The sequence below is a fragment of the Miniopterus natalensis genome, chromosome 13, assembly GCF_054644295.1.
Source record: "Miniopterus natalensis isolate mMinNat1 chromosome 13, mMinNat1.hap1, whole genome shotgun sequence".
In the NCBI taxonomy this organism is placed as follows: Eukaryota; Metazoa; Chordata; class Mammalia; order Chiroptera; family Miniopteridae; genus Miniopterus; species Miniopterus natalensis.
Window position 1 is genome coordinate 18474580 of NC_142093.1, and position 25005 is coordinate 18499584.

The 25005-nt window shown below is 42.6% G+C and overlaps 1 long non-coding RNA gene and 1 pseudogene across 1 annotated transcript in view; one reads left to right on the top strand and one right to left on the bottom strand.

Moving 5' to 3' along the window:
* The window catches only part of LOC107541826 (uncharacterized), a 51039-nt gene extending 26246 nt beyond the window's left edge, over window positions 1-24793 (top strand). Inside the window, exon 4 of the long non-coding RNA XR_015715550.1 lies at window positions 21055-24793. This is a non-coding gene — a long non-coding RNA (uncharacterized LOC107541826). The remainder of the gene's footprint in view (window positions 1-21054) is intronic.
* LOC107541825 (large ribosomal subunit protein eL36 pseudogene) lies at window positions 14520-14836 on the bottom strand (annotated as a pseudogene).
* Window positions 24794-25005: the final 212 nt, after the last annotated feature.

Consider the following 25005-nt stretch of genomic DNA (forward strand, 5'->3'; position numbering starts at 1 on the left):
AACACACAAGTAAATTTAATAACCACTGAAAGCCACAGGTTTTCATCTACAGTTAAGATACTACCCTTTGTGTCATTGCTACTATGAAGCTTTCTAGAATTTTTCTTTTTATTCTGTGAAAATTGACTACTTGCTCCTTTCAGCCTCCTTTCTATCTACTTCTATGTGATATATGGCACATTGTATTTGCTATGGTTTGTTTACATGTCCCTCTTGATCGGCTGCGTGTTGTGTGAAGGTGGAGTTCACGTCTTACTTGCATCTCCAGGGCGTGGTGCACAGAATTACTGGTAGTTACACTCTGAGGAATGAGTGGAAGTTCCCACTCATGGATGACCCTTTGGACTTAGAGTGGTTTTCAGATGACTAGTTACTTTAGTGAGAATGAGCTTAAAGTATGGAAAAGGTTTTATCTTTTTTGTCTTCAATTGGGCCTACAAAAAGAAGTTTCATATAAAAGCTGATAAAAATGACTAAGAAAGCAGAAAAATCACTTGGAATTTGACTGTAAACGCTTGCAATGGCTGATTAGTATGAACCAGTAGACGCTTAATGTTAGAAAAACTTTAACTTTACAAATTGCCAATAAATCACCTGTATAATCCCTTCTATACTCATTTAGGGGATTTAATTCTTAACCAAACATTAGGAGTTTCAAAACCCTTTATTCTTATAATCTGGGATACTGGGATTTTGTCTCATTAGGATTGCTGATTAAATAAAACAATTCTTCTAATGTGCTTAGCACAATGTTTGGCAAATAGTAAGTACTGAATAAACATTAGCTTTATGATTGTTAGCTGATTCCACACTTAGATTCCTCTCATTTATATCATGTGTTTCTTGGTATATATTTGAGGGAGTTCCTGCCTATGTGTTTGGAGTAGTGCATTAGTAACGCTGCTAGCTCAGGAAAAGGAAGGCATCTAAAAATTCAGACCTTAATTTAAGAGAGCTTACAATTTTTTCAGTAAAGTTTTAATGAGGAAAAAAACAACAACTATACCTGTGTCCTCACTAATACAGCAACACACACACACACACACACACCCTGCAAAGACATATAAATATAGGCAAGGAAGACAATAAATTGGTATTTGCTAAAAACATACAATCTTCACAGACAATCTAAGAGAGTCTTACAGACAAAACTAATTAGAGAGTGTGGTGAGGTTGCTGAATATAAGATTAACATACAAAAATTAAAGCATATGAGCAATAAAAAATTAGAAAATGTAAAAAAATAGATGTCTCAGAAGGAAGGATAATTTAAAATAGCTTAGACAAAACAGGTGATAGTTTGGCATTAGCTCAGACTAATGGAGCAGAACGGAGATCTCAGAAATACATGCAAGCATATGTGACCCTTAAGTGAAAGAGGAGATAGTAGTGGGAATACTAGTGGGGAAAAGTTGAACTTTTAAAAAAGGTGTTAAGATAAAAGACTTCCCATATGGAAAAAAAGAAATTAGTGCATAGAGGGGATAAATGGTGATGGTAAAAATAAGATGAAATAAATTAGCTTCCCTACATAAAGTTAAAGTCCAGTTCGATTATTAAAGACTTAAATATAGTAAAATAAAACTTAAAAAAATAAATAAAAATTCAGACCTTAAAATTAAGCAAATAATGGAAAACTCTTGAATATTTTGTGGTTAAGTGAAAAATAAGGGGATTATAATTATATATATTTTTCAGAATGTAGAAAAGTCATTAGAACATTATAAGAATGCTTACTCCTATCATATGAATTGCTTATTATGAGTAATATGTCACACGCATTAAAGGTGATGGCTAATTTCATTTCCCCAAAACACTTTTTTGACAGTAAATCTGAGGCAGCTATTGTTTACCAAAGAACGTATAAACCAGTGAGGTCCAACATAACTAGCATGCATTTACATTTTGACTCACAGTGCTCATCAGGCGTTAATCAGAGGGGAACAAGTAATATTACTCGGACTTTATTGTTTAATATTCCATTCATCTGTTTTCCAAGTTTGTTTCAGCCTGTGAGAAGGTTCCTTTCTGATTACAGCAGTAGTCCTGATTTCTGTAGTTTATCTTCATTTGACATTTTGAGATGGCTATGAAAAGCCTATGACAAGCTCCTTATTTTCCAAGTCTAAGCATTTAAGCCTCATTGAGTTGGATTCATCCTAAATACATTTCAGAATCACATCAGCACTTTCAGATCAGCAAGCTACTTCTTAATAAATTACTGTCTTGATGTTAGATGCTATTTTAAATACATGAAAGAGCAGTTTCCAAATGTGTGTAACTACTTCCAGGGAATAGTAAACTGCAGCATTTAATTAAATGAAGGTCCTAAATTTTTATTATGCTGTCACTGGATATTTGAATAACCAGTTTTATATGAGTTCTGTTTGTACAAAAGTAATTTTCTAAATCCAGTTGTCCCTAGTTCAAAATATAGTTGTGTTTCCTGGGAAAAACTGGAAATAGAATGGCCACGTTTCCGTACCTAAACAAATTAGAGGGTGGGAGCAGTAAATTGAACCCACAGGCAGAAGGTGAAAAGGCTTCGAACCCTGTTTTTTTCTTTTTCTGAACTGATCAGATACTTTACCCAACTAATTTTAGTCTAGTCAATTCTTCATTCTAGAATTTTTTCCACTCAAGTAAACAATATTGATACATATAATTTGGGTGAAAAAAAATCCCTCTAAGAAACATCTGGTAATACCTTGAATAAGCTTCCTCGTTTAGGTCACAGAAATTTAGTCAAAGAAAAACCAGTCGAAGATAATAGCAGCTCTGGCCATTGTGGCTCGGTTGGTTGGGCATCACCCCATGCACCGAAAGGCTGCCATTCCAGTCCCCAGTTAGGGCACAACCAAGAACCAACCAATGCATGCATAAATAAGTGGAAGAACAAATCAATGCCTCTCCGCCCCTCCCAAATCTATAAATACCAAAAAGAAATTTAAATCCCAGCCCATCTGGTGGTAGTACCTGAGAACTCCTATTCTTTCCTTGACAAAACACAGTTGATGCAGAGTGGAATCACTTTATGATCCTTTTGATAGTTGCTTTTTCAGAAAAGCTGTAAGACATGGATTCAATGGTGATTAAAAATATATCCAATAAGAATGCAATTGCATTTTCCTTAATAGTTTCTTCTTCTGTCATCTGGTTTTCTCTGTCCCAACTTGAGATATTTGCAGAATTATACCATTAACCCTCTAACTTTTCCTTTCTCCTCACTCCCCTCCACACCATTAACATAAAACAATTTCTTTTCAAATTATGTAACCAAGTTTATAACCCACATCGATAATTATCACATAGAAAAATTTATTAACCTAAATGAGGACCACATTTTTGCCAAGATTCACCAGTTGTGAAGTTAGTTGCCAGTAAAACAGATTGCTTAATGGTTTGGTGACATCAATGCTGCATTACCCAGAGCATGAATTACAATTACTGCCAATACAATTGGCCAGTCTACCCAGCTGTCCACTGAAGTTTCCAATGACTTAGGAAAACTCAGCCAGAACAGACCCCCCCAAATCTGCATTGTGACTCTAGTTGGACTACAAATGCTGTGAACAGATCCAACAGAGGTTCAAGTGGCAACCTGAACAGGGATTCACACAGAAGGCTCAGGCACACAGTGGCTACAAATACTACACTAGCTACCACATGTGGACTGGTTTCTAAGTGCCAGACACCTGTGCTAAGAGATTGCACATACATTAATTCATTTACTCTTCTTAGGTTACATAGTCATTAACAACATGGACACAGACCCAAGCTCTGGGTCCTTGGGCAACGAGTGGAAACTGTGTTTCAGTTTCTACATCTATAAAATGGAAATAATACTGCTTCACAGAGTTGAAGTGAGAAATCGAGTTAGTTAAATTATACACAAAGTCTTTAGAACAGTACTAAAGGCTTGAGTGCTGTCTCAGGATAGAGACGGCACTCAGTATACTCACTATATGTTGGCTGATTGTATTAATTCTTCTAATGACCCCACAAGGTGGGTACAGTTATGATCGTCATCTACAGTTTAGGAAATTGTAGCTTTGAAGTGACATATGGCAGGGCCGGGCTTTGAAAACAGATGTGATTGACATAAAGACCTGTGGTCCTTATCACTGCGCTGTTCGGCCTCTCAGGACAAGATACATAGAGTGGGAACCTGTGTTACCGAAAGAACCTGTGTTGTCAGCTGCAAGGCCTTTTGCTGCTGTATGATACCTGTTCCTCCACCCCCTACTCCCAGATGACTTCCTTGGGGGTGAATTCTTGCTGCAGGGCAGGGCAAGAATTCTGGGGCATCCTCCATCCAATTAGAAATGTGAATGATGCAGACCATCTTAGTGAAGTCCTACCTGCAGCCAGGTGACTCCTGTGGTGGTGACAAAAGTGTACAAAAGAAGAATAGGATGGAGGGAGCCTTCCTGTCTCTCATAACAGTCATATCCGCTGGTTCAAATTAGCTACAGAAATCCATATCCACTTAGAGCCTCAAAGAAAACTACATAGCCAATCTTATATGTTGGATGATAATTAGAATTATTGAGCTTCCACTGTATATCTTCTCAAAAATCTTATGAATTAGGTGTAATTATCCCATTTAAGAAATGAAGAAATTGCCCGGCCGGGCGTGGCTCAGTGGTTGAGCATCGACCTAGGATCCAGGCGATCGGGGTTCGATTCCCAGTCAGGGCACATGCCTGCATTGTGGGCTCGATCAATGACTCTCTCATCATTGATGTTTCTATCTATGATGTTTCTATCTATTTATGAAATCAATAAAGATATATTAAAAAAAAAAAAGAAATGAAGAAATTAAGGCTCAGAGGAATTAGGTGGACTACCCAAGGATATTCTACATCTTGTAAATGGACAATCAGGATTAAAACATTGGTCTATATCTTAATCCAAAACCCATGTCATCGTCCTCCCCCCCCACTCTTCAGGGACTGGGGATATTACAAAATCATGATTTCTTCAGGTCTTTTTTTCCCCTGTTATCTTTTGATCATCTCATTTTTTTGTTACTAATTTTATCCAAGAGCAAGAACATGGAATTCTTGGAGTAATAGGTGAAATTAAATGTTCTAATTTAAGAGGTGGCATAACTGGATTGTCTGTGGATTAGTTGTCCATACTGTCTCTTTCTTCCTCTTACGACCTTGTATATTTGACATCTCATTAGTAGAATCTTTTTAGGGGATCTTGAACACAGTCGTGTGAAAGTGCTAGTTAAAATTGTTATAGGCAGACATTTGTGTTCTCATAGCTTTGCAATAGAAGGAAGTAACTTTTGGGCTCATGAAAATGTGCACTGCAAAGCTTCTCTTAAAATTCCCTGGGATGATCAACACATGTTCTGAAAATCTTTCCTACGTCGGGCACACCGTGAAGTCCAGCATCACGTGCTTCACATCCTAGCTCGCGTACATGTGGTAGCAGAAAGGGCAGGCACCGTGACAGTGTTGAAACAGAAGCGGTGACTTCATTTCTTCATGTGGAAATGGTTTGACTTTCCTCTACTAGCAAGGATGGCTGATAACTGTGTTGCTTTTATTTCCAGAAATATGTATTATATATATTTACATACATATGGCATAGGTAGCACATTTAAACTTTGAGAGCACTGATTCCCATAAAGAATCTAATTCAGGCATAAATCTCATAACCACCAATCTCTGCCAGCCCTCTCTAGTGAGCACCCCCACCTCAAATTCCATAAACAAATACTCTGTAATAGCAAATACTCTATAATAGTTTATCTACAGGAAACACTGCTGAGTTGTAGGAGTAGTATTTAATTTTTTCACTCAAGTTATAAAATGCTTTCATACTCTGAAAACAAAAAGAAAAAAAAAATCTGGAAGACTTTATCTCACCCATAAAAAGTGATCTTAAGATGAAGGCTCCTCCTGAAGGAAAAGCAAGCTGGTGGATTCAGTATCCAGCTCTCACTTCGATTAAACAGAGTTGTCATTTTCGATCCCAGCTTTCCCTGGAGACAATGATTCCATCGGGGGAAGCAATAGGCAGAGGAAGTTATTGCAAGAAAGGTTTTGTGTGAAATTGTGATTCTTGCCAGAGATGTCATATGTTTTAGTTAACTTTCTTCCCGGGAACAGGAATATTTCCCAAGCCCCAGATATATACAACTGGAATGCTATTCAGAAGTCAGCAGCGTGGGGCTGAGCAGACAGGCTGAATTTTACACACTCCATTTGTTTCTGGAGATGAAGCTTCTATTCTGTTTTCCTGAAGGTGAAAGTCCAATTCACTTTGAAAATTGTAAAGCCTTACTCCTTTGGAAGAACACGATTATGATTTCTGTCACTGCTATTACTATTTATACCGCAGTAAATTTACCTAATGAAGGCGATAGTCTCCACTGGATTGCTTCCAGAGCTCCCTAAGGAACAAAACCACACAGCTGACGAAGATTGGACATTCTGTTCTGCCATTTCCTTCCCAGCCCTGCAGTGTGGTAAGCCACCCACCACAATGCTGTGGATTGGCACCTCTGCACATACACAGTGCAATAGTAATTAATGTTCCCCATGTTGACTCTCAGGAACTACAATACCATAAAGTACTCCTCAGAATTATCAAGGAGAAATAAAATTATGCTCAGTACAGTTTGAGAGCAACTTTGCCAGTGCTTTAGAGCACCTCTGCGGGTATGTGCTGAAGTTGGCTCCTTCCAACGTGTGAGAGGTGATTGTTAAATACTGAGGAACAGTGCCAGTCAGATGTTGAACCTTCGAAACTGGGCCACAGTGGGAGTATTGGTATCACAAGAATTGGCATCTGCTGAAAATCAGGGCTTTTTAATCCCCACACCCCCACCCAGAGAACTGAGTTATCAGCGTGCTGTTATCTCTGCTCTGGGAACTGCACAAGCTAATAAATACTCATTGGCGAGGACTCACACTGGACAACAGGTGACCGAATCTTGCACAGGGTGAAAAGACACTTGTACCTGTATTTGTTTCCTGTGGCTGCAGTACCACACATTTGAAACAACTGAAATTTACTCTCTCACAGTTCTGAAGGCCAGAAGTCCAAACTCTATCAGTAGGCCGAATTCAAGGTGTTCGCTGGACTGTGCTTCCTCCAGAGGCTCCAGGAGAGATTCTGTTCCTTGCATCTTCCAGCTTCTGGAGGCTGCTGGCATTCCTTGGTTTATAGCTGCGTCACTTCAGTCTTCAAGGCCAGCCATCTTCAAGTTTCTCTCGGCTCTATCTTCACATTGCCCCCTCCTCTCCTCTCTCCCTCCCTTCCTCTCTCTCTCCCCTCCTCTGTGTGTGTGTGTGTGTGTGTGTGTGTGTGTGTGTGTGTGTGTGTGTGTGTGTGAAATCTGTGAAATCTTCCTCTCCCTTAAGAGGAAATGTAATTGCATTTACGTTCCACCCAGAAAATCCAGGATAATCTCCTCCATCTCAAGATCTTTAACTTAATCTCATCTGCAAAATCTCTTTTTTCAAATAAGGTAACATTGACCAGTCCCAGAGATTAGGACCTGGTATCTTTGGAAGGGCCATTTCAGCCTAGCACAGTACCCACCTCTGTAGCCCCTCAGATACACGGACACGCTGCGCTTGTGGGGCATCCTTAACAAACTAGTCCGAATGATAAAGAGCAAAATCCTAATAGCAGCAGCTTTTATTTTTCTTTTCTCTAACCCTCATCCAAGGATATTTTTTCATTGCTTTTAGAGAGAGGAAGGGAAAGAGAGAGAGAGAGAAACATGAATTGGCCGCCTCCTATACACACTGATCGGGGATGGAACCCAAACCCTGGGTATGTGCCTTGACCAGAAATCAAACCTATGACCCTTCAGCGCATGGGATCAACCAATTGAGCCACTTTGGCCCGGGCAGCATCTCTTCTTTACTGAGTACTTTCTGTGTATCAGGCAGAGTGCTCAGCATATAGATCTCTTCATCTCATTATCATTCCTTCCCCAGTCAGGATATGTATGCTCAAATTCACTTTTTGGAGCACCAGAATCTACGTTGATTCATCTTGATTACGTGCCCTGCTTCCCTCCAACCTCCATCTGAAAGCCATTCTCTGGGGCTGTTCATAAGTTGTCCCAGGGGGCTCCCATAGTATGTGGACTATTTTTCCTATTCTAGTCCCATAGTTTCCAGCCCTGTCCCTTGGCTACTCTTAGTGAGCTTATCTTCAACATCAATACAGGTCTTGATTAAAAGGACTATGGAGAGAATATATCTATTGGCTGGAAATGACCTCTCTGGTGTGCGGGTTTCTGGCCAAGTGAATGGAAGGCTCTGGGCCAAGGTCAGTTCCTGGATGAAACCGTAACTGGCAACAGCATCTCTCAAGAGGTAGTTTGGAGAGGGCCATGAACCATGGCTGTGGGTGATAAGCCTGTAATTCTTATCCTGTTGTCTGTGGATAGGAGTTCTCTCCTGACCTGCCTGCCCAGCTCCCTGTTTCATTCCTACTACTTGTACCAGAGGAGGGGAGGGAGACAGAAGCAGTGTTTGGTGATTGCCCACTCTGTGTCAGGCTCTGTGCTGGGAGCTTTACTTATCAGGCTAAGGATGGTATAAAATCCAAGGACATTTTTTTGTGTTTTTCTTTATAGCTGCAATTAATAAACTGGCAGAACTGTTTTAGAGATGTGATATAATAAGTCGATTGGGTTTGGGTAGCACATTTATTTTTCTGTTAAAATGCAGTTTTCAGTTGTGAATAAAAGCTGGTTGAATCTGGCTTATTCTAATAGCCAGTGTTTTATGAAGAAATTTAGGTCAGGTTTGTTTAGGTTTAGAAATGCTCCATAGGTCCTGTGTGATTTTGTATAATAGCAGAAAACAGATTCCTAGAAATTGGACAAAGTCAACAGTAGAGGTCAAGAGCAGAGTTGAGGAAGGTGGCTTCAGCTCCACTGTTCTGGCTGAAAGTTTCCTAATCTCTTGAAGTCTCAGCTTCTTTATCTGTAAAATGATGATAATAATTCCTATCTTCCAGGGTTTATAGAAGGATTGAATTGAAAGTGAATTAAAGCATATTCAAATACCTAGTATATAGTAACTACTCAATAAGTGATAGCCATCATTGTCAATATTAGTAGTTCCAAATGACCAAATGCACTAACAGTTAGCTTTAGACAAAACACCATCTTGCTCCAGTGTCTTGAAAAATTCAAGTAATGACTCCCATTCTTCCCTTTCCACTTCTGAGGTGCAGTAGCAATAAAGATACGACCTCTGGGAAGGATTTTCTCACCTTGCCAGGTCCCTGCCCTTTCTCTCCTGCAGAGCCCATGAGTGAATACCACAGAGTAACCGTCACTCAGAACGACCTTTGCTTTGTTTACATGCTTATCTCTACACCTCAGACCTTTAGCTGCTTAAATCTTTGCTCATTAGCGTAATTCCTGGAACATGGAAGGGGTACTAAACCTTCTCATTGAATTGAATTTGAATAAAGTTTCAGCTTTTTGAAATGGAAACAAAAAAGAACAGATTGAATATTGTAATCCAATCTCCTCTCATGGGAAAGGAGATTGATGCCATTTGCTATGCTTTTTTACATTCCTTCCTAAACCTTGTTTACTTTGAGTTTTTGGCTCTTGGGACAAAGACAGACAATGTTCAACCTTTCTGATTTTAGACCCCCTTCGAAAGACTAATTACTGGCATACTGGCTTTTGGCTTTATTTCTTCATTTTGTGACTCAGACTAGGGGGAATTTGGGGTTAATTTATTGAGGAGTAACTTTAGCCAGCTATCAACACTATAAACTAATATTTGAGAGCATTGAGCTAATTCCCTTATATGTATAATCTTATTTAATCCTTTCCACAGCTTCATGAACTAGACATTATTATTATGTCTACTTTACAGCTAAAGAAACTGAGGCACAGAGAGTAACTAGATCAGGGTCATGGTAGGGCTAGGATTGAACCTGGGTCTACAAGACTTTAAAATCTGACTTTTGAACACCATGCTGTACTGCTTCTAGACTCAACTGTTTTCTTAAGATGAATTAGAGAAATGATTCTAAGAGAGAGAAGTTAATTCAGTTCTTTACTAAATGCTAATTGAGCACTGTTTTAGCTTAGGCTGCCATATCAAAATACCATCACTGGGTGGCTTAAACAACAGACATTTATTTCTCAGAGTTATGGAGGTGCGAAGTCCAAGATCAAGGTGCCAGCAGATCTGGTTCCTGGAGAGGACCCACTTCCTTGCCTTTCCTTAGTGAATGCATGTGGAAAGAGAGATCTTTCTCTGTCTTCCTCTTCTTATAAGGGCACTAATCCCAAAATGAGGGCCCCACCCTCCTGACCTCACTAAACCTAATTACCTCCCAAAGGCCCTGTTTCCAAAGTACTCTCCCATTGGAGATTAGGGCTTCAATATATGAATTTGCAGGAGAACTACAACATTCAGCCCATAACAAGTACTAACTAGTATCTCTGGAATGTGCTAGACTAAACTCAGGGTGGGGGTGGGGGTAGAGGTTGGGTGGGGGCTGGGGATGGGGGAAGGAGAAGAGAGAAAGAAAACAGCACAGCAGGGCCTGGGCTAGGGATGAGGCAAACAGGGGACCTAGAGCACAGCATTCAAGGAGTCACCCACCCTCAGGCATCCACCCTACACTTGAATGACCCTATAACTCCATGAACCTGTGTGCCTTGCTTATGTCACCCCATGTCCTTTGCTCTTGGAGAACTCAGTGTCTAGCAAGGGCTGGTATCAGTATGGGTCAGATCAGGAGAGAGAAAGTACACAGTGATTTAAGCAGGGAAATTTTAACACAAAGAATTATTAACTAGCAGTCTATTGTTTAGAAATCCATGAAGGCATAAAAGGAGAAACTATGACAAGTGAAGCCAAGGAGTTCTGACCTTCAGGATAAGAGTGAGGACTTTGTTTTTCCCTTTGGGCTGTGGCTGAGTGAGCATGACTTGCCCTATTTATTAGGCAACATGAGACTCTGCAGCATTTCCTTTCAGATCACCCCAGGCATTTAGGCTATTTAAAAAATCTAAATAACATCTCAGTCATACTAACATTCTGAGAGAGAAATGTTTTAATCTGTCATTTCCCAGAACGGCCTTTAGGTCTGGGAGGGAGTGCAAACGGGCTGGGTGATGGTCGATATATTTGGAGATTTATGGGAACACAGAGGTTTTGGCAAAGGTACACATAAATCTCAAAGAAGACTTAAATATAATTTCATATCATACAAACTGCACAGTAGAATTAGAATGCAGGTCAAAACACAACAGCTGTTTATCTTTCATTTAAACTACCACAACAGGATTGCTTAGACAAATTCCCTTCCTTTCTCGAACTTTCAAACTATTTAATATTTGCATAATGATTAATCTCCAGCTCCAGAGGAAATTCCCAAAGGAAAGAGACAACACAGAAGCATTTTTAACTCCAACCACATGGAAAAGAGCAAAGAGGGAGTGTGTCAAATCTTTGGTTTTGGAGCCTACTTCCCCAGGAGAATTCTAAATAATGGTGGTCATCCTGTTGAATATTAAACTGAGGACTGGATGGCTGAGAGAACACAATCCCAAACATCTGGACACTGTATAGTAACTAGGCCAAAGGTACAGCTCTGATTAAGGATTGACATCAACCCCCAAATTAATAGCGAGGTAGATCCTGACTATTGCAAGAAAGCTTTATTCTCCTAATTCCTTTTCTCAGAACCCTGGAATACACCCCCACCTGCTCATCTAAGGAAAGCTCAGTATTTTTCTTTTCATATAGGGTCTCAACCAACTGTTCATTTACTGTGATTTCAGGAAGCTTTTGGCTGGGGAAAGGGCAGCAGGCTTGAAGTGCACTCTTGGGCCTCAGTATTTGACCTGTAACATCAGGGCATCTGGCTAGATCCACATTTTAGAATTACCTGGGGAACTTTAAAATAATACCCAACCCAGGCTAATGAAATCAAGATGTTGGGCAGGTGAGGCTACATCAGTATTTTTTTAAAAATTACCGAGAGATGCCAGTGTGCAGAGAGGTTCCAGAGCCACTTGAAGCTGTAATATGCAGTGTTACTGGTACCTCAGTGGTGAACATCCTGTGGATAAACCTCATGCATGTTTTAAATATTGTTCACGATAGATGAACTCTCATTGACAGTTAATCGTATGTGAACGTGTATATGCATTTGGTTGAAGACTAAATGAGGTTACATAAAAATGAAAACAACTGTATTAAGGTCCAGGGATACAGGAAAGTTTTCTGTGAAATTTTTAAAATACTGTTTTCATAATAAAAAACCACTATAATTAGCAAACACTCCCTCCCCACTGGCCCTTTGAGCACTTTAAGGCTTGGGCTGTTTTCAGAAGCCTGTTGAAGCTTGACCCTGAGTGTGATAAGAGCATCTGTGTTATTCAGTCAGAGCTGGGTTTCTCAAATAACTTCCTGTCTCTCTGCTCTGAAAGACTGTTTCACAAAAGAAGTCGAAAGTTCCATGTGAGTATGGGCATGGGCGTTCTCATTGTCGAGGGCCTAATATAAATTGGTCATTCAATGCATATTCAATGACAATGACGAACCATATCTCATGACTCTGTTCTGAAATCCAGTACCAAATGCGTAGCTCATGGATCATATGCATCAACCATGGCCATCATAAATATTCATCCGGTGTCTGTCCTCATTAGGTGGTTATTAACATGTCAGAGATATTTGTGGAGAAAATGAAAGTGATGAATTCTATCTATATTTACTCTTATTTGAAAGGCTAATTTATTTTTAGAGTACTCTGATAAAATCCCTTAATAAGAGGAAGATTCCTTTAGCAGTAGTCTTCTGTTTTCAAGCTAATATTGTTACACAAAAAAGTGTCTATCAATGTTTGGTTGTTGAATGGACTTTTGCCAAGTGATGGGCTATGTAACTAGTCTGGTTCAGAGAAGGTTAATATAAAGCTCGGCTCTTAAAGGGTTGAATCGACATCTTTTCTACTAATAGTGCTTGGAATTGTTTTTCTAATGAAAAGAGGTGGCAGTGATTCATTCCAACCCTTACCTGGTCTCCTCGGTGATCAATAACCCATCCTGAGGTTGTTGCGTGGAGTTGGTGCATAGTCTGTGAGTAGAATAGAGCAGGGATTGACAACCTTTTTCTTTAAAGAACAAAACTAAAAATACTTTAGGCTTTGCTATTCAACTCTGGTGTTGTAGCACTGAAACAGCCATAGATAACTTGTAAATGAATGGATGTGTCTGCATTCCAAAACAACTTTATTTGAAAAAAACAAGCAGTAGGTTGGATTTGACTTACAGGCCATAGTTTGCCCACTCCTGTAACAGAACAGACCCAACGGGGTGTCAGATTGGCTCTCAGGTTGCTGTGGGTGGGTGTAAGCCAAGATTGGGAATTTTAACTAAACCCAAAGAAGCCTGTGGGTGTTGGTGTTCTACATGAGCAAGCAGGTCCACTATAATAGGAAAATTCATGAGGATGTAGTAATAATAAAAGAGTGATAATAGCAGTGGCTTTTTGCAGAGGACTTGCTATGTAACGTGTGTTAAATACTTTGCATGCAATCTTTATCATCCACGAGTTCATAATCATACTACGTAAAATTTATTGGTGGCTTTTAGAGGATGCTAAGGAATCAAGTCATTATTTGGAAATTGGAAAATAAAGGTTATCAAGCAGTTACTCAGGATTTTCATTCAGGAAAGGCTGGGTAAATGTTTGAGAGCATTTGAAGGCCCATTAGCAGGTCCCAGGTCCCACAGGACTGAGCACCTGGTGCCCTTTGGCGTCATCAGTTCAATCACACATGCGTGTACTGGTTTGTCTTCCTTTCATCTACACTCCCCATATCCTGCTTTCCTGTTTTCTGGGACTCCCAAATAAATTACTATGTGCAAACATCTATCTCAGGCCCTGCTTTGTGGGGAACCCAGGCTAGGGTAGCATTCTAGTTCAAGTTCCTGAAAGAGAATCTAACCCCACCTGTCATATGGATTTGGTTGTTTGGTTATGATTCCATTACTGGTCCAATTTCCTGTGAAGACTGTCCCTTCCAGAGGCATAGTGGGGCTTCTTAAAGGAGAAGAGGCAGATGGATTAACATGTCCAGTCCAGAGCTATTAAACGAATGACCTGCTGACCAACAGCAGCACCTGGGAGCTTGTTAGAAATGGGGAAACCTGGGTCCCAGCCAGACCTACTGGATGCAAATCTGCTTTTTAACAAGATTCCCCTGCTGATTTGTATGTACATTAAAGTTAAAAAACTGTACTCTAGAGGAAGTGATAATTACCCGGCTCAGGGATATTTTTGCAAGAGATAAGATGTTGAGTGCAAAGGTCAATGGGAAGCACATATAGGGAAAGGGGAGCACATACTGTTATATGGGCTGCTGGAAGAGCAAAAGAGGAATTGAATCTATGTGAAAACACTTTAAATCCATAATAGGAAAAACACTCTGTACCTAGGTTGTTGTTATTTTTTCTGAACAGGTTTTATTACACACAGAGGGAATGGGGCTCAGTCCTTCTTGCCTGCTGCTTTCCTCATGGCTGCAAGGACATTGCTCAGGTCCTTTCTCTTCCTCTTGGCATGGATGTGTGTCCCCACCCTTTTCTTGGTGAACTTCATGGCCCTCTTGTCCTAGGGGACCTTGAGCAGCTCCATGATGCCCCACTCATAGGGGCCAAAGCCACACACCTCTCGGATTATGCCCCACACCGACTCCGTGTGCTTGGTGAGGTACCCACAGCGGCCCCTGGACCTCTGCTTGCTCACGTTTTTGGTTGCCTTGTGGCCCTTGTTGAGGCCACGGCCATGGAGTAGCACAGAGCCATGGCTGCTGCTCCTCAACGGCTGCCCAGCGGAAGGACCGAAAGCTGTACCTGGGTTATTATACCCTGCCCCATAAACCTCTTCTCTTTTATTTGGGAAGATAAAACAACCTCCCAAATCAACAGAAAACAATGTCTACATGTCATTGTGGACACAAGAGCAGGTCTTATTGAGCAACTGTTAAGTATAGAATCCAGGATTTGTCTTAGGGGTGGGTTGTGTGTGTTCGTGAGGTGGGCAGAGCCAAGTTTGGCAACCCACCACTTCCTTCTGGACACTCTGGGCTTCGCCACTTGCCCCACAAACTTCTTACATTGTTTTTCAGTTCACTGCCTCCTCTTCCATGAAAAAACTCTTAGTTACAGGCAGATTGTACTGGTAAATGTGAAACAACTGGCTATCCAGAAAAAATAAATAAAGCTCTGTTAGGTAGCGTTTGCTCTTTCTATAATGTAAATACTCCCACCATGGCTGGTGGTAAGCTGAACACAGAGTTGGCAGGTGGTCCGAACTGGCTGTAGCTGACCACTGGAAATACGTGGTCAAGGGCAAGAAGGAAAGTAAAGGTGAGAAGGACACCATAGAGTGGCTTACAGACTTCCCAGAAGCGAGAGGAGGAAAATTAAGTGGATGAAGACTGAGAGTGCTTCCTTTAACGCCCCTTACTGTGCTTCAGAAGCACAGCTACCTACTTCAAGTCCAAGGGTTTGCCTGTCTCCTTGGCTCTGTGCTGCAGATCTGGTATGGCTTCCAGTCTGTGTCTTAGTCCAACTTTATTGAGAACTTTATGTTGTAGCTTTAAAAGAACCAGAAACTCAGCAGGAGAAAAGGTTGCAGGACAGCCAGAGGAACTTGTGTTCTGTATTTACTGAAGCGTCTTCCATAAACAGTATGCAGGCTCTGGAATGTTCACACCCACTCTTCATGGAAACACCACACCCCATTCTCCCCAGCCTGAGTGTAGTCTAAAGACTCCCACCCAGCTTCCCCAGGTGTACACACCCTGCTTCTCTGGCCAGAGTTCAAGCCCTCACCTGGCTTCCTTGGACCTCATCCAAGAGCTACATGCTTGTCTTCTGGGAGATCTCCAGCTGGCACATAACTTCCTCCCCTTGGGGATAGTAGCAGATAATGCACAGACATATCTAACTTGCTGCAGGCACTGGCGGACAGCTCAGACCTGCCCCCCCTCCCCCCTCCACACTGCCTTGGGAGCTCAATGTTGGCTCTCTAAAGCCTGAACCAGGGGCTCTTTCCCTTCTGGGCACCTCCCAAGCTGCAAAACCATTGATTTCGGTTTGTTGCAGTTCTGGGTCAGCTGAACCACTGTCTCTTCACCTTTATCAACAAATCATGCTCCTGAATTTCCCATAACTGCTCTGTTTGTTCACCTTTTACTTTTTCTTGGAATCCAGCTCACTACAGACAGCCCAAATTAATGCTTCTTCACTTGCATGAAAAGTAATTTTTTTGGAACCTTATCTTTGGTGTCTAATCGATGGTGACTTTCAGGAAAGAAACATTTCCACTGGCAGGTTAAAAGTCTGCACTTCAGCAGTCCTAATATCTGTTTGGAATGTAACAGCTTGTTTAATTCTCTCCCCAGATGAATGGACCGTCATCTTTAGATTTATGATTTGCTTTTTATTTCTCCTAAAATAGAAACAGAAGTAGTGAAAGTTCCCTTATCTCTAACTGTCAGAGAGGGGGGCGAAGAGGGGGGCCCTTGTCTGAGGATTCCTTCTTTCCCAGCCACCCAAAGCAGCCACACTAGTTGGGTTTGTTGCTTTCAATTCTCATTCTCTCTCCAGAAGGCTTTCTCCTCTGAGCACATAAACACATTACTGCCCTTTCTTACAAAGCCAGGGCCAGCTTACATGAATGAGGACAGTTCACACTGACAGAAGCACTCCAGGTGGCTTCGCTGACGCACCACAGCCTTTGTGCCTTCTTTCCAGGTTGGCCAAGGCACTGGAGCCCCGGGGGCCAGTGTGTCCTTCCTGCCAGCTGGGGACCTTACTCTGCCCTTTGAGTGTTCCATTCAGAGTGGAGGCCAGAAGTCTTTGGACTAAAAAAATGCCTTTAATTCAAGCCCAAGTTATGCAGGAAGGAGCCCCAGCTTCTGCTGTCAGGCCTCTGTCAGAGAGGCCAACCAAGCTGGAGCATCTTGACCTTTCTTCTTTCCCCCAGATATCCAGTGAACTTACGTCCAGTTTTTCCTCTAACCCTCCACAGAGGGTTTCATTCTGTGAGGCCTCTGGTGAGTTGGGAAGGCTGCCAATCTGGACACAAAAATGGAAGTGCCTGAGGGGAGAGATTCTTCCCAGGTTCTTGGTTGTCAGAGAGATGAACATCATCAAATGGCTCTGAAAGGGATAAACACTGTAAGCAGTTGTGAGATTAGACTGCCTAAGCAACTAGGCTCAAGATGAGGCAGCAGCCATCGCAGAGAAAATCCTGCATTGGAATTGCTAGCGTTATGAGCAGGGTTTCAGGGAACTTATCAGAGATGGCCAACATGAATGGGCACTAATGAGTCGATGCCTCAAACCCAGGAACAGGTAAGACCATAGCAACCAAAGTCATATGGAGGTGGCATGCTGTGTAATTGTAGCATCTCCTAGGGACAGGCATTGGGCTGCAGGATGAGATTGGCTGACCCCTGTCCAGTGAGCAGATGATCAGCTACTGAGCTAAAATCGGGACTCTGAATATGCCCAGAATTCTTAGCGCTTGCACTCAAATATGCTAGCTCTCCCTATCTTTTAGGTGTGGGCAGAAAATGCTTAAGATCAGGTTGGCCTGAGCCTTGTATATTGTAGGTACTCAGAAAATGGTTTATTGATTACAACGTAATAGGGCTCATGCCCTGTCATGGGGGGTTATGGTCATGGTCTTTAAAGAGGGAGGGACAGTGACAAATGTCCAGAATGTCCCACATCCACAGATGGGCTGCCCCTCTGCTGGGAGAGTGCTTCGTCTGTTTATTCCAAAATGGTTAAATGTTGGGTGTTCCCTTGTCCTGAGAAGGGATAAGACATAGCACCAGGCATTAAGATAAGTCTTGAAATCAGGCTAAAGGTGTCAGATGTGGGCATTAACATGTATCTTAAAGCCAGAAAGGCAGCCTTTCCCTCATCCTCCTCACTTCCCAAAATATCCTTCCAAGATATTCTCTACTGTTTTGCTGAGTGCTGTTAGGTCTCACTCAGTTTGCCTTATAAGGAATTTCAGGGTTTCAAGAGCTCTCTCCATAGGACCTTTTCCCTACGATTCTGCCTGAATTGCCTTCTGCTTAATTTTAGTTCATTATGTCCATAAACTCAGGGAGGTCTTTATGAAGCAAAAGGCCCGATCATCGTGGGAAGAATGAATCATTCCAGGAACAGTGGATTGGGCTGGAAGGCAAAGGCCTCTGTGGAGGGGCAGAAGCTGGGGGTGGGTGGGTTACTGAGAACAGCGTCAAAGCAGTCTCTCTTCTCTCTCCATTACTCCCACTAGGGGGTGCCCAGCACCCCAGAATAATCTCTGTTACTAGGAAGTTGAGGTTTGAGGGGGCTAATAGAAGGGTATGGGCTGACTCAGGTTTCCTGCATTTATGCCTTGATTTGAGAAGAGACCTGGGGTGGGAAGAGGGTAGAAGGGGAGGGGGAGAGGAAGGGGGAGGGGTTTCAATTCAGTTAGTACACAGATGCCTCTTAAGCATTTGGGAATTCTCAAGCTATGAAAACCACTGGTCTTGAAGTCAGTGACTGGAATAATTGCAGACTAGAAAAGTACCCCTGGGCCCAGCAGAGGTGGTGGCATAGTTTATCCCTGGGGGTCAAGAAGTCATGAGGATAAGAAATGAGCACGGCTGAGGGGTTAGAGGTCAGGGATGCAATAAAGACCAAGGATATGGGAAGATTCTGAAGCAGAGTGGGTAACAGGTGTGGATAACAGGTGTGGATAACAGGTCAGGGAGAGGCAAGGTTATTTTGAGGGTCTCAAAACATCTAGGCCTTCAGAATGGCCATAGCAAAATTTTTAGTTATGAATAGTTTTGTGGAGAGAACATTGAACTTGCACCTTGACAGGCAAGAGTCCAGACTGCAGCTCAAGCATACAGTAGCCATGTGACCTTGGGAATTTGGGCAAGTTATTCAACCTCTTTGAATCTCAATTCTCATCTTTAATATGAGACCAATGATACTATGGTTATTTGAAAATTTAAAAGATAATGCATATAAAGCACTAAATAAATCTTCTCCCTTTTTGCCTATTTGTAAATTACTAAAGGCAAAGAAAAGAGATGTATCTATTGTGGTTCTTGTACCCCAAGACCTCAGACAGCAGGACTGCAGTCCTGGGACAAGAGGGTCCTCTGTGTTTCCAGAGTTTTCTGCACTGCAGAGCTTCAGTGAGTGTACAGGGCATGCTGGAGAAGTCCTGGACCCTCTTACCGTTGGGGACAACCCTCATACTTTGCAGGCTTTTGAGCCATAATTTAGAAACCAGCCCCCAACTAAACTTTTAGAGATCACCATATGGTCCTAAGGCTTTCAGCCCTGGAGAATTAACTTGTTTTGCCCACAGTCAGAGTGCCAACACCTGGCCTGGAATTCAGGTACAGTGCTCTCCTGTATCGACAATTACTCCATGCTAGTGTGACAATGACTCACAATTTTTTGCAGCAGAGTTTTCCAAAGTATGGGCCATAGATCACCTGCACCAACATCTGCAGGTGGGCTTGATAAAAATGCAGATTCCTGGCCCTTGATGCACCTGTGCAGTCAGACTCACTGAAGTTTAAAATGCAATGGTTTCCAAAATTACCAGCCCCATGTTATACTTTTACATGGAAACAGAATGTCTTAATCTTCCGGAGTGGTCTTTAGTGGGGGAAAGTTGGGGCCCTTGAGCAGACTTCTTGGTGCTTTGGAAATCATACCCTGCAGGTGTTTCTGACCCTGCCTATTTATAGAGCCAACTCTGTTCCTAGTTACTTCCTTCCCCTGGAACTTCTTAAATGTTGTTGGAACCATCGCTGTGAAATGTCACAGGAGACCATTTCTGCGGATACCCGATGAGGCAGTGTGATTTGGAAAGGTCAGTTTGATTCACTCTTGAGCACAGTAATAACCTGACCTTCTGTCAAGGTGTGGGGGCGGGGGAGTTTTGGTTCTCATTTCTGGGGATTGGGTAGCCAGGATAAAAGCTGGTCACCAGCTGCCACTTCCTTTGCACTGACTGAACACTTGCTGCCAGGTTAGTGAGGTGCTAAGACAAGGTTGGGGCAAAGAGGGCCCCTTCCTTTAAAGCTGTGAACTCTGCCCTGGCCGGTGTGGCTCAGTGGTTAGAGTGTACTGAAGGGTCATGGGTTCAATTCCTGGTCAAGAGCACGTGCTTGAGTTGCAGGTTGGTCGGGGCATGTGCAGGGGGTAACCAATCGATGTATCTCTCACATACGATGTTTTTTTGTTTTTTTTCCCCCTCTCTCTTCCTTCCCTTCCACTTAACCCTTCCACTCTCTTTAAAAACCAATGGAAAAAATAATCCTTGGGTGAGGGTTAACAAAATAAATAAATGAAACTGTGAACTCGGATCTCTCAGTCTAGTGAGAGGTGGGCTCTGGACATGAACGGGCTCCACAAGCTTCCTCCAGACAGCAGGGGCTGCACGAGCTGGATTTTCAGAAGGAATGTGTGACCGTGGGTCACTCTCTAAAGAGACAAATCTTTCAGACTTAGACACACAATAGTGGCAGCAGCTTCCGCATTAAGTTTTAACTGGCTGCTGTAGCCCTTGGAGTGAGAGGGTTCACTTTGGCTTCTGGGGTGGGGTGAGGGTCTCTGCCTGTAGAACTGCAGGGGTATCCAGCGTATCCTGGGGGCTGCAGAGAGATTTTGCAATAAAGACACACATCATCTCCAAAGTACCCAAAAGTGAGCACAGAAATGCTACCAAGAAGACAGTGTTGCTACCTTATTCTTTTCTGTGGAAGATAAATATGAATGAAGTAAAAGAAAGCAGGACATTACTGTGTAGCGAATGTCACTGTCCTAACTGGCCCACTGGCTGACTCCAGCAGGTTAGGGGTGGGGCCGTGTGGAGCTGGTTTCATCTTCCTTCCTCGAAGGGGGACTGCCTCCCTGAATGGGGCACTGGGAAGTAAGAGCTCCCTTCCACAAAGCATCATTTGCACCTGTCACCACCTATTCTTTCCCTTTTTGTTTTCTAGAAACAAAGGGATTCATCTGACTCAACTGGAGGTGGCTCCCTTCCCTAATTTACTGCTCCATTCCTAAGGCTGACACCCTCCTGGGCTCAGTGTGAGCACAGGAGGAGGCAACCACCACGGAGATTCAAGTTCCCAGGCACGGAGCTGCCCCTCCACTGGACCCCAAGGCAAAGAAAAATCCCAGCCTCTTTCTCGTGGTCATCTGGTTTTGTTGAACCTGGAAAGGAAGTAAATTCCAAAGGCAGGAAATGACCCAGAGGCCATAACAACATGTGAAAAGCCAAGACTGGTGCTTCCGTCACTTTGTTTCAAACTATTCTAATCTGCGTCCCATCCCCGGGAAGCCTAACCCATTACCAGATGGAGATCTGTTTTCAGATGCCTCTTGGCATCTGCCACTCCCGGCTGGTGACATTTGCACGTTTCAGAAGGCAAACCTGTGCCGACATCTTCAAACTTCCGGAGAGGTGCAGCCCCAGGAAAGTCCTTGGGTCTCTGGCTGACAGCACCAACCATCTGACGCGCTTCTTCGGCTGCTGGCCTCCAGCCTGGAACACTAGCACGCTGTGTCTGTTCTTGAAGATTTGCAGAATCTGAAGTCAGAATGCCCCATATTGCCAGAAAAGGCTGGCTCCCTTGCCTGCCGCCAGGCTTTCCTAAAGGAACCCAGTGAGTCAGGAAGAAAACGTGTCTGAGGGAGATCTGGGGGAGGCCTGGTTCCTCTTCTGGCTTCTGAAAATTTCCTCCTGTTTTACAACGCTGGTAACGGTTAGGGACTCGGTTGTACTTTTTCCCTGTTTCCTCCTCTATCGGCTCTCACTTGGAGAGACCTCTCATGTACCATTCATTAAATTAGCTCTGCAAAAGCAGGAGGCCCTCTGAAGAGGAATTAGTCACTGCTGCAAAAAAGTTGTGACTTCATTTCTATCCCCAGGAGCAAGGCAAGAAAAAACTCCCACCTCTTCCCTCAGAAGGAACCATCATTCAGCTTTGTTCTGGCCCAGGGGCTTGTACTTTTCCTAGGCTTTTAATTTTTCCTGAACACCGAAAGTCAGCCTTCCCCCTGAAGGCTGTGTGCCAGCTGGATTCCAAATACAGCCAGGTGGCTGCTGGGGTACCTGCTCCAAACAGGTATCCAGTTAATTCTCCCGCCCCCATCGTCAGAAAGCAGAAAGTAGCCATACGGGGTTGAGTAATGTGCCTAACTCTTTCAGCACTTTCAAATGTTAAACGGATTAAAGTATAAAGAATCCAGTATATCTGTTGACGTCTGGTTGACAGAAAAGCTCCAGCAAGGAAGAAGTGGGAAGTTCCACATCAGGCCGGGGAAACGGGAACGCAGTGGAGGGCACTGCTCTCCCGGGCCAGCCCTGGCACCAGATTCTCATCCCTGAGTGCAAAGCCGCTCTGCGCCACTGTCTAAAATTGTGTTCTGTTCATTAGGAAAGAGAGTTTAAAGAGTATGTTCTGATAAGCTTGGGTTTACCCATGGAAAGGGAATGTCGTCTCCATGGTAAGACAGCACGTTAATATCTGAGGCAGGTTGTATCAACTGTGTGTAGCTGGTAGTAAAAAGAAGATAAAAGAAGCTAAGAGATCTTCATAAAAAGGGAGGGGGGAGAGAGAGACTGAGACTTCTTTGTTGTTGCTGGGAAGAGACAATCTTGCAGAAGATATGAGACATAAGAGCCTCTCGCTCTCCTTTGCTCTGCCTATAAAAAATGAGCCGGAAGAGAAGCTAGAAACAGGAGACAGGGAGCCATCTTTCCAACTGTTGGCACCAGCCAAACAGGATAAATAGTTCATGATGATGATGACAACAGTAATAATGAAGAAAAGGTATTGACCCAGATGGAAAAAAAAGGCTTTTAATTTCAAGCTATGCTTAAGTCCCAAAGTACTTCTATCAGAGCCACTTACATTATCCAAGGGACTTTTAACTACAATGACAGGAATTTAGAGTAAGTGAAATAATACAATTAAATAGAAAAATCAGGATTAGATTACAATGTGATTGAGAATGGTTAAAAATTAGTGGGAAAGGTACAAAATTATACATATTTTTGTACTGCTCTGTCTTGATCTGATTGTTAAAAAATTAAAATAGTTGAAAACTGTATTCTTATTTAAATATACAACAGAGCCAAAGGTTTTGTTATGTTCTCTGGAGGCACATATTTGGGATGCCTGTCCTGTCTTCTATAACCTTCATCATAGACAAAGAACAGAGGAGGGAAGAATACACAGCTTCTTGAGTGTTAGCCACTTAAAGTAGATGCTTATAATTTTGCAACTGAGGGAACAGAATCAAAAATAGAAAAGGAATAGAGCCATGAGTCCCAAACTGTGCCCAGGACACCACAGCAAGCTCCGAGGGGCGCTGCAGCACATGTTAAACGTTGAGGAGTGCATGGTAATGCTTGACATCTGTTGGACACCAAGTGAATGAACTACTAGGTCAAGGCAGCTCCTAGTTTCAACATTAGATTGTTCTCCATTCCTTTCAGAGATGTCTTATCTTTGAGAAGTGGGGTTTTCAGCTGTTGTTATAAAATGCAAGTACCAATTGAAAAATTAGCATGGACCAAAAGGTTACAGGTGGTTACACAGTTTCCAATATTTGAGAAAATGTTCAGTGCCCAATTGGCATACACATCCTGTTATAAGCAACTGTGGTTAAGAATAAAATAAAAAAATTTTTTCTTTCATTTTATTATATATATTGTTTTTTTCAAACAGCTAAGTTGTTAGGGCCTAACTGCTGCATAAATGATATTTCTGTTAGGCATTTCATTTGGCCTAGGGGCTCTGTGAGAAAATTACTGAGACATGACGCTGCTGTGAATCGAGAAAGTTTGGAAACCTCTGGATTAGAGCAATATAAACTATCGATGGGCACAGGTGGATTTTAATGGCTTAGACTCACCGGTAAGAAGAAAAAAGTGATTCTCTCCTCCTTTCCCCATTCAGCCAGGGCACTGCTCCCAGTATTTTACTCTGTTCCCATATGGAATGAGCATTCCTAGTCTGCTTGTTTTTTTTAATTAATGCAACTATTTGGTAGACTATGAAAAGTTATCTCGAACAATGCTTCTCAACTCATCTTCAGTGAAGGGCATTAAAAAAAATCCCCAATCTGTCATGGACTATGTGATGAATAATTTTATGTGTCAATGTGTGTGTTACAGGCCATTGTGTGGGCTCTGACTCCTGGCGACCCTATGCATGAGCACTGGCCACAACGCCTGTCTTCAGCAGCCCTGTTCAGTTCCTGTGGACTGATGCCTATGGCCTCTCTTACGGGGTTAATCCATCGCATAGTTGGCCTTCTTTTCTTGCTGCCTTCTTTTTTTTTTCAGTGTTATTGTCTTTTCAAAGAACCCGGCCCTCTCATGACGCACTCGAAATAGGACAACTTCTGTATTGTCATTTTTTCCTCCAGCAATGTTTCAGGCTTCATTTGTTCTAGGACCCCCTTGTGGTCTTTCTGGTGGTCCAAGGTATCCATAGAGCTCTCCTCCGACACCATAACTCAAATGAATCAATTTTTTCTCTATCAGCTGTCTTCACGCTCCAACTTTTGCATCTGTACATAGTGATTGGGAATATGAGAGTGTGGATAATCTTAGCCTTGGTGTCCAGTGACATATCTTTGCTCTTGGTGACCTTTCCTAATTCTTCCATTGCTGCCTTTCCAAGATTCAGCCGCCTCTTTTTAAAAAAATATGTTTTGATTGATTTCAGAAAGAGGAAGGGAGAGGGAGAGAGCTAGAAACATCAGTGATAAGGGAGAGTCATTGATAGGCTTCCTTCCACACGCCCCTACTGGGGATCCAGCCTGCAAACCAGGCATGTGCCCTGACCTGGAATCGAACAGTGATCTCCTTGGTTCATGGGTCCGCTGCGCCACGCCAACTGGGCCTCAGCCTTCTGTTGATTTCTTGGCTGCAG